The following is a 10,299-nucleotide window of genomic DNA, read 5'->3' on the forward strand; positions in this document are numbered from 1 at the left end:
AGACACTCACACACTGTCTCTCACACACACACTCACACACTCTCTCACCCACAGAGACACTCACACACTGTCTCTCTCTCTCACATACATATACATACACACTGTCTCTCTCTCACACACACACACACACACTCTCACACACACATACACACGCACAGACACATAGACACACACACTGTCTCTCTCACACAAACATACACACACACATAGACACACACATAGACACACACACACTGGCTCTCTCTCACACACATATACACACACACTGTCTCTCTCACACACACATACACACACACATAGACACTCACACATAGACACACACACTGTCTCTCTCTCACACATATATGTACACACACACTGTCTCTCTCACACACACACACACACACTCTCACACACACATAGACACATAGACACTCACACATAGACACACACACACACTGTCTCTCTCACACACACACACACACACTGTCACACACACATAGACACTCACGCACTGTCTCTCTCTCTCACACACACATACACACATACACATAGACACATAGACACTCACACACTGTCTCTCTCTCTCACACACACACACACTCACACACACACACAGACACATAGACACACACATAGACACTCACACTGTCTCACATACACACGTACACACTCTCTCATACACATAGACACATAGACACTCACACATGGACACACACACTGTCTCTCTCACACACACTCACACACACTCTCCCACACTCTCTCTCTCACACACACACATATAGACACTCACACATAGACACTCACACACTGTCTCTCTCTCACACACACACTCTCCCACACACTCTCTCTCTCACACACATAGACACTCACACATAGACACTCACACACTGTCTCTCTCTCACACACACACTCTCTCACACACACACATAGACACATAGACACTCACACATAGACACACACACTGTCTCTCTCTCTCTCACACACACTCACACACTCTCTCTCTCTCACATATATACACATATACATGAATGCCAACTTTACACTATGCCATTTAAACTATAAGAGAAAAGGTGTACTGATTGGTTGACACATTGACTCTGAGAAAGATCCCCGCCCCCCCTATGCTTCTGGGCAATTCCTAACTTTACCTGGTGAATAACTACGTTGACATTCACCAGCTCCCAGCACATTGCTTCTCGAAAAGCAGATATGAACCACATCTCAATGTGCATTCATTGGCAGAGGCATAGTCTCCTCAAACAAATGGAACATATTCAAGCCCAGCACCTACAGCACCGCAGTGTTTTCCCCATCGTCCTGAAGGAATTGACTCACTGTCCAGGCAGAACCCTTTTCTCATAGAATCCAAGAATCCCTACAGTGTGGATGCAGGCCATTCGGTCCATCGAGTCCATACTGACCCTCTGAAGGGCATCCCACCCAGACACACCTCCCTACCTCATCCCTGTAGCCCTGCATTCCCCATGTCTAATCCACCTAGCCTGCACATCCCTGGACACTTAGCAGGGTCTGTCCACCCTAACCTGCACATCTTTGGACTGTGAGAGGGAACTGCAGTACTGGTAGGAAAACTACACAGACACGGGGTGAATGTGGGGACCTCCGTTACATCAGTCGTTGTGATTGCTTGAAATTTGGCATTCTTGTGCGTGTCCTGATGAGCACACGATGGAAAACCTCAGCGAGTGTCTCTCTTTTTCCACAGTGCTCTGTATTACCAAGTGCCGGCACATCAATAAAACATGAAACATTATGTGTTACCATTTGCTTAGCAAAGGCCTGAAATGCACTGCAGTGGATCTGATACAGTCCTCGCCCTGTGCACACATTCAAAGTACTCAGTGAACTTTGCAAATCTGATTGAGAGTACCCTGATGCCCTTTGCACCTTTCTTATCTTAAACCCAGTAAACTTTACAAACAGGATGGAGAGTTTCCCACTGATTGTGTTCTTAGCTCAGTGAACTGTGCCGAAACTGCTGAGTTTGTGAACTTAGAGCAAAGTCTACCATGTGAGCCTTAATAATGTCTCACGTGCCTGTCATTACCCGCACTCAATGAACCTCTTGTTCTGCCTGACGACAATGGGGTTGGACTATTTGCCTCACCTAGGGGAGGTCTTAGCCTGGTGGTATCTGCTCCTCCAGAGACCCAAGTAACATCTGGGGCCCTGGGTTCGAATCCCAGCACAGCTGGGGTTTGGTTTAATATTCAAATAAAAATATGTCTCATAAACCCATTGTTGATTGTCAGAAAAGCCTATCTGGTACACCAATGTCCTTTAGGATAGGAAACTGCCAACCTTTCCTGGTCTGGCCTACATCAGTCTTCTTCCCTAGACTGATGAATGGACTCTCTAACCACAAATAGTGCTGATCTTGCCTAGCACATGCTCTGTGCCATGTAACTTTGATGCCTCTTTCTGATCTGTATGCCCTTGCTTACTTTGATCTGCATTTACTGATAGTAAACAAAGCTTTTCACCGCACGTAGGTAAACGTGACAATAGATCAATCAATCAACATGCAACTCCAATGTGATTGACTCTTAACTGCCCCCTAGGATGGGCAATAAATGTTAGCTCTGGGAGTGATGCCCACATCCTGTGAAGTCGATAAACCTCCATCGGCTCAATAAGACAGCCGAAAGCAGCAGTCAAGAGGTTTCTGTTTCTCTGGGAGTTGGATATTAAACTTTATTTTCCACTTCTGATGACTGAAGTGTGAAGATAGCAAGAAAATTGGCAACCTCTCACGCACTGGTTCCACCAATAGAAGGCAGCCATCTTGAATTCATTTTGACTGAGCAACCACATTTGTGTTTCCTGTTAAAGAATGAAAGACAGGCATTTCTGTAGCTCCCTTTTCAATGGCCAAAATCCCAAGGCTCTGTATTGTCTTAATTGTCAAAATATAGTCATTGTGGTAAGGTGGGAGAGAGTACAGTCAGCTCCCACCAACAGCAATGGGGTAATGATGAGAAGATCTGTCTCTCCTGATTTTAGGGGAAATATTGATCAGGTACCAATGGAAACCAGCCTTATTCCATTTCTAAATGGGAGCATATAATCTTTTGGAATTTACTGAAGTGTTTCGGGTACTGAAGCAGTCCATATCCAAATGCAACAAGATCTGGACAATATTCAGGCTTGGGCTGACAAGTGGCAAGTAACATTCTCACCACACAATGCCAGGTTCCAACAATCACCGTACCTCAACGCTCAAGGGCATCACCATCACTGTGTTCCCAATTATCAACATCCTGGATGTTACCGTTGACCAGGAACTAAATGAAGCTAGCCATATAAATACAGTGGCTGCAAGAGTCTGTCACAGACTGGGAATCCTGCAGCGAATAACTCACCTCCTGACTCCCCAAAGCCTGTCCACCATCTACAAGGCACAGGTCAGGAGTGGGATGGAATACTCCCCACTTGCCCTGGATGGGTGCAGCCCCAACAAAACTCAAGAAGCTCGACACCATCCAGGACACATTGGCACCACACCCACTCCCTCCACCACCGATGCTCAGTAGCAGCAGTGTGAACCATCTACAAGATGCACTGCAGAAATTCACCAAAGATCCTCAGACAGCACCTTCCAAACCCACGTCCACTTCCATTGAGAAGGATGAGGGCAGCAGATACAGAAGAACACTGTCCCTCTGCAAGTTCCTCTCCAAGCCACTCACCATCCTGACTTGGAAATGTATTGCCATCCGTTGAGTGTCCGTGGGTCAAAATCCTGGAATTCCCTCCCTAAGTATATTGTGGGTCAACCCACAGCAGGTGGGCTGCAGCGGTTCAAGAAGGCAGCTCACCCCCACCTTCTCAAGGGGCAACTAGGGACGGGCAATACATGTTGGGCCCAGCCAGCGATCCCTCGAGAGAATCAGGAAAAAAACCACCCGATTGAGCTGACAGGCCCTCAGCTTTAATGTTTCACCTGGAAGGTGGCGCTACCAAGTGATGGCATTCCAGACTTCCGGCTGGATTTTGTATCCTGAAGTGGACAACTCAAGTCAGGAATTTTACCAGCGCCCCATGTGGTGGGATCTGCATTCCCTGGAGACGTGGTTGGTGGTACTCCTGTCTCTGAGTCAACGTTGTGGGTTATACATAGAACCTAAGCACACATCTGGCTTCCAATGCTGTACTGCAGGAGTGCTGCACTGTTGAAGATGCTATCCTTCAGCCTCCACCCCTGGGGCCCTCTCTGGTGGATTTTAAAGCAATTAGATTAGATTACTTACAGTGTGGAAACAGGCCCTTCGGCCCAACAAGTCCACACCGACCCACCGAAGCACAACCCACCCAGACCCATTCCCCTACACTTATCCCTTCACCTAACACTACGGGCAATTTAGCATGGCCAATTCACCTGACCTGCACATTTTTGGCCTGTGGGAGGAAACCGGAGCACCCGGAGGAAACCCACGCAGACACGGGGAGAATGTGCAAACTCCACACAGTCAGTCGCCTGAGGCGGGAATTGAACCTGGGTCCCTGGCGCTGTGAGGCAGCAGTGCTAACTGCTGTGCCACCGTGCCGCCCAATTAATTTATTAATTTATTCCTTAATCCGTGTAACCAAAGTAGATAAAGTGGTGTTTGGAGGAACTTGCAAATTGGCTGCAGTTGGAACAGTGTAGGATGATCCACAGGTACATCATTGGTGGTAAAGCACTTTTCTCCAATGGCCTAGAAAGGCATTAATAAAATGCAAGGGCCCCTTCACAGTCCGGATGGTGGAGTGTAAGAGGTTACCGACGTCAAAGAGTTCCTTAAATATCGAGGCGCTTGGGAAATCAAACAATGAGTTCTCAATATAAAGCAACTTCCGTCGACTGAAATGTTTGAAGGTATTTCACTGAGCGAAATTAGACATTGAGTCACATGAAGAGATTTGAGGCCACTTCTGACAGGATTCACAAAAATTCACTCTCTAAAATCGGGTGAATGTGCTTTCAGTCTCAGGTAGGGTGTCTGACCGAACACTGGATTACTGCCCAATGGTTATTTTTTCATTGATATGTCGAGCTCAGCAAAAGGTCTCACACTCTGTGCTCTCCCTGTGAGCTATTAGCAACGTGTACCCAGTGAACCTGAGTAATAAACATGGGCTGTGCCTTTGCCCCATAACCTGCACTCACTTACCCCTATTCAAGAGCTGAGGGTCTCTCCCATGACCCACATTTACAGTTAACTGTACTCAGTGACCTGACGTAATCTCACTTACCTGTTGACCTGCTTCTCTCTTATATCGGCAGTGGGAGGGGAGGGGAGGGCCCTCCCCCTCCCACTCAGCAGCCTCGTATCTGGCGAAACGGCCTGTTTTGTACCAGACAGTCTGGTATTTCTTCAGGACTGGCTACTGTCCAGAACTTTAGTGGTTGGCTTTATATTTTGACCCTTTGTCAGCCTGCCTTCCCAGACAGGAACAATGGCTAATGGCTCTTGTGATAATGTCCCTGCCTCTGGACCAGGAGGTCTAAATTCAAGTTCCACCTGCTCTAGAGGTGTGTGACAACATCTCTGAATGGGTCGATTTGTAAATATATGGAAGATAAGGGGCAATAGCCAATCAGCCCTTCGAGCCTGCTCTAGCACGCAGTACAATCATGGCTGATTGTCCAACTCAGTCCCCGTCCCCTCTTTCTCCCCAAAACTCTTTGATCCCTTCAGCCCTAAGATCGATATCCAACTCCTTCTTGATAACATTCAATGTTTTAGCCTCAACTGATTTCTCCTCATCTCAATCCTGAAAGGTTTATCCCGTATCCTTAGACTGTGACCCCTGACCCTGAACTCCCCAGTTATCGGAGAACGTCCTTCCTGAGTTTATCCTGTCTCGTTCGGTTCAAAGTTTACATCTAGGTTTCAATGAGATCCCCTTTATTCTTCTAGACTCCGCTGAATAGAATCCTGACCAATCCAGTTTCACACGTCCAGTGAACCATGACTGCACTGCTCTCTCCCCATAGCTGGAAGGTCATTCCCGCGGGAGAGTGAGTGTGGGCCGATTCCCGCAGTGGAGTGAAGTGAACAGGTGATTCCCTGATGGAGTAGGTCCTGGGCAGACGTTGGCACATAGAGACATCGTGGCCTGGTGCTCTGGGACCAGTGGGCATCGGCTGGAACAGAACAACTCACTGCCACATTCTGGACTTTTTCAACTGTTCCCATGCTAATTTATTTTGGTTTTACTCTGTAACTACAGTTAAAGGTGTGTGGACTAGTTGGGCCGAAGGGCCTGTTTCCACACTGTAGGGAATCGAATCTAATCTAATCTATCCTGTACCTAAGATGACACCAAGAAGCAACATTACAAACCCATCAACACATTCATTGCACTTGACAATAAAGGCCATTCCATTCTATTTGGTTTCGTTCCCTCACCTAAATCATTAATTACATACCGTATATAGTTGGCGTTCAAGCATAGATCCCTGTGATACATCACTTCCCACTACACAGGAAGAAGACTCGTTTGTTCCAGCTCTTTGTTTCCTGTCTGCCAAATCTGTCAATATGCTAACCCCCACCCCCTCCCCAATCCCAAGCACTCAAACGCTAATCTTTTATGTGGGGCCTTATGACAGCTTTCTGAAAGTTCAAGTAAACCACATTCATTGCTTTCCCCCTCATCGATCCTGCTAATCACATCCTTGAAAAATGAATTAATTTGTCAAGCACGATTTCCCTTTTGTCAATGCATGCTGACTCTGTCCAATCTAGTCACTGTTTTCCAACTGCCCTGTTATTAAATACTTTCTAATGGACTCCAACATTTTCCCCACTACCTATGTCAGGCTGACCAGTCTATAACCCCCTGTTTTCTCTCTGTCTCCTATTTCAAACAGTGATGTAACATTAGTTACTCTCTAATCCATTGGATCTGTTCTAGAGTCTATAGAATCTTCAAAGCTGACCACCAATGTCTCCATTATTTCTAGGATCATATGCTGAAGTAAAATTTGTAACTGATATGGACAGGCCCAATCCGTCTTTTACATATCAAAATGGTGCTCCCTTAATTCATTCGCAAGTATTTGTTGGTTTCTCTGCTGTTTCTTTTGCTTCTTGGCTGGCTCATTTCCCCAACCCTGATGGGACAGGACAGAAGCTCTGGTGCAGCCGCACTTGGAGTATTGTGTATGGTTCTGGTCACCGCATTATAGGAAGGATGTGGAAGCTTGGAAAGGGTTCAGAGGAGATTTACTAGGATGTTGCCTGGGATGGAGGGAAGGTCTTATGAGGAAAGGCTGAGGGAACTGAGGCTGTTTTCGTTAGAGAGAAGAAGGTTGAGAGGCGACTTAATTGAGACATATAAGATAATCAGAGGGTTAGATAGGGTGGACAGGGAGAGCCTTTTTCCTCAGATTGTGATGGTTAGCACGAGGGGACATAGCTTTAAATTGAGGGGTGATAGATATAGGACAGATGTCAGAGGTAGTTTCTTTACTCAGAGAGTAGTAGGGTCATGGAATGCATTGATGGAAATGTGTTGCTGGAAAAACGCAGCAGGTCAGGCAGCATCTAGGGAACAGGAGAATCGACGTTTCGGGCATTAGCCCTTCTTCAGGAATGATGGAATGCATTGCCTGCAACAGTAGCAGACTCGCCAACTTTAAGGGGTTTCAATGGTCATTGGATAGGCATATGGATGAGAATGGAATAGTGTAGGTTAGATGGACTTCAGGCTGGTTTCACAGGTCGGTGCAACATCGAGGGCCGAAGGACCTGCACTGCGCTGTAATGTTCTATGTTATGTTTTCATATTTTGTGAAATCACTTCTTCTGTCTCTGTCTTGGTCTCTCCTGAAAAAAACTGCCACAGAGGCCGGGATCCCATCACCAAGTCATCCTTTATTTACACATTACAACAGTCCTTGACTTTCATCCTGCCACCTTCCGAGTCAGCCATCAGCATCTCGAGGCGCCTGTTTGTATCTGTCAGGCCGAGTCTCCCTGAAAGGACCAGGCCCAACCAGGGGATGCCTGTTCTCTGAGCTCCATGCTGGCTGACAATCACTGAATCTCCCAGTGGTCTAGAATCCTCCGAGACACCCCGGTACCACATTTAGCCTCTTGCTCGATCCAGCTCCTGAGACTGCCCTCTGCCCTCCCTGCATTTCCTTCTCACTTTAACAGCTAACCTGCCACTCCAGTCGCAGTTGGAAAGACCTGAGCTAGTGGGGGAGGGAGTCACGCAAGCAGGGCAACCGAATTTCGGAATTTCTCCGAAGGTGCACTCATCCCAATTTCCTGCACTTGTTCCATACCCTCGAACGTTATGATATTTGAAGTACCCCTCCAAATATCTTTTAAACGTTATAACGATTGACATCACAGAATCCCCACAGTGTGAAAGCAGGCCATTCAGCCCACTGAGTCTGCAGCGACCCACTAAAAAGCATCCCACCCCCCCACCCCTGTATTTCCCCCTGCTAACCCACCTAGCCTCTACATCCCTGGACACTACGTACAATTTAGCATGACCAATCCATCCTAAAGGAGAAAGTGAGGACTGCAGATGCTGGAGATCAGAGCTGAAAATGTGTTGCTGGAAAAGCGCAGCAGGTCAGGCAGCATCCAGGGAGCAGGAGAATCGACGTTTCGGGCATGAGCCCTTCTTCAGGAATGAGGATTCATGAAGAAGGGCTTATGCCCGAAACGTCAATTCTCCTGTTCCTTGGATGCTGCCTGACCTGCTGCGCTTTTCCAGCAACACATTTTCAGCAATCCATCCTAAACCTTTGGACTGTGGGAGAAAACCGGAGCACCCAGAGGAAACCCACGCAGCCAAGGGGAGAATGTGCAAACTCCACACAGACGGTCGCCGCGAGGCTGGGATTGAGCCCAGGTCCCTGGCAGCAGTGCTAGCCACTGAGCCACCGTGCCACCCCATGGGGTGGGGGAGGTGACCACTGTCAGGGGCCTGGAAGGAGTGCGGTTGAAGGTCAAGGGTCACACTTTGACATGTCCAGCCTGGGTTAGTTAAGGGGCGAAATAATCACCAGGAGGCCTTCAATGGAAAAATCTGAAACCCAATCTCCCTGGCAAGCATTGTTCAAGCCGAAGTCATAAAACAGTCATGTGTTTTCCCTGAAAAGATTTCAAACAAGCAAGACCAGCAATTATCTGGAAGTGGGTGATTTCCAAGAAATGCCTTTTTAAAAAAAGGCCCGATGTATCTTTTCAGTGACCTTTCTAACAATGAGAGAAAAAAAAATCCAGACATCTCTGCAATTACTCAGCCTCAAGTGTAAAGAAATGATCCAAACCGCAGCACAATGGTTGCTCACAGGAAGCGGGGCAAAGAAAGATCCCACGTATTTTCGCTTTCCAGAACCTGTTTGTTTTGACAAAAAGGGAAAAGATGCTTTCATTCTATTCCTAGGGAATTGTCAGGACTCCCGGGACTTTTTGGCGGAAACCAGGAGTGATCTAATCAAAAACTGGAGTGTCTCGTTGGTCTCCCCAGCAGGCCTTTTGCAGCTTGTCCAACTCAAGTGAAGGAGGAGGCCTGAGGCCTAATATCAAGTCAATCTCCTCAGGAATCAGAATCAGAAGAACTCTAGGCCTTTTTCTTCTTATTTCAAAGATGTACTTTATTCAAAACAAAATCTTTAAATGTACACGTAGTCAGTTCGGTTCTGTACAGCAGGATTTGAGGAAACAAGTAAACACTGGAGTTTGACTGTATCCAACAAACAGACGAAAGGCATTCCTTACTTACACAAGACGATATCTGAGGTTCTGAAAGAGTCTAATAACTGAACAGACCTCCCAGGACCTCAGACGGTGGTCTTTCCCCACTGCCCCTTGGTGGCAGCTGAACCAAGCTTTAGTGACCCCCTCAGCAGGTAATCCTAGACCGTGGGTGCCAGTCTGCAACACTCGGTCAGGGTCGACACCTTGCTCTGGAAGACCCCCAAGTTTCGGGCAGACCAAAGAGCGTCACTCACTGAGTGGATAGCCGTCCGGGCGGAGTCGGTGTTTGTCTCTGCTGTATCCCTGGCTTTGGGTTAGGCCCCCACTCAGACCACACCAATGCAATTGTCGCAAAAAAGAGAACTGAGATCGAGAGTCCTCCAAACAGCAAGCTGTATAGATTCCAAATTACCACCCTGGTTGGTCAGCAATATTCCTCTTTCAATAACTCTTCAGAATCTCTGCAAAAGGGCAGCACAGTGGTTAGCAGGCTGGTTCAATCCCAGCCTCGGGCGACTGTCTATGTGGAGTTTACACGTTCTCCTCGTGTCTGCGTGGGTTTCCTCTGACAATCCAAAAAATG

The 10,299-nt window shown here is 47.3% G+C and overlaps 1 long non-coding RNA gene across 3 annotated transcripts in view; it reads left to right on the plus strand.

Moving 5' to 3' along the window:
• LOC122552201 (uncharacterized) overlaps positions 1-6,992 on the plus strand; it is a 40,241-nt gene extending 33,249 nt beyond the window's left edge. For all 3 annotated transcript variants that reach the window (XR_015754475.1, XR_015754474.1, XR_015754473.1), the window contains exon 4: positions 5,907-6,992. This is a non-coding gene — a long non-coding RNA (uncharacterized LOC122552201). The remainder of the gene's footprint in view (positions 1-5,906) is intronic.
• Positions 6,993-10,299: the final 3,307 nt, after the last annotated feature.

Source organism: Chiloscyllium plagiosum, unplaced genomic scaffold (genome assembly GCF_037043375.1).
Source record: "Chiloscyllium plagiosum isolate Xiang-an unplaced genomic scaffold, Cpla_swu_hap1 HiC_scaffold_45, whole genome shotgun sequence".
In the NCBI taxonomy this organism is placed as follows: domain Eukaryota; kingdom Metazoa; phylum Chordata; class Chondrichthyes; order Orectolobiformes; family Hemiscylliidae; genus Chiloscyllium; species Chiloscyllium plagiosum.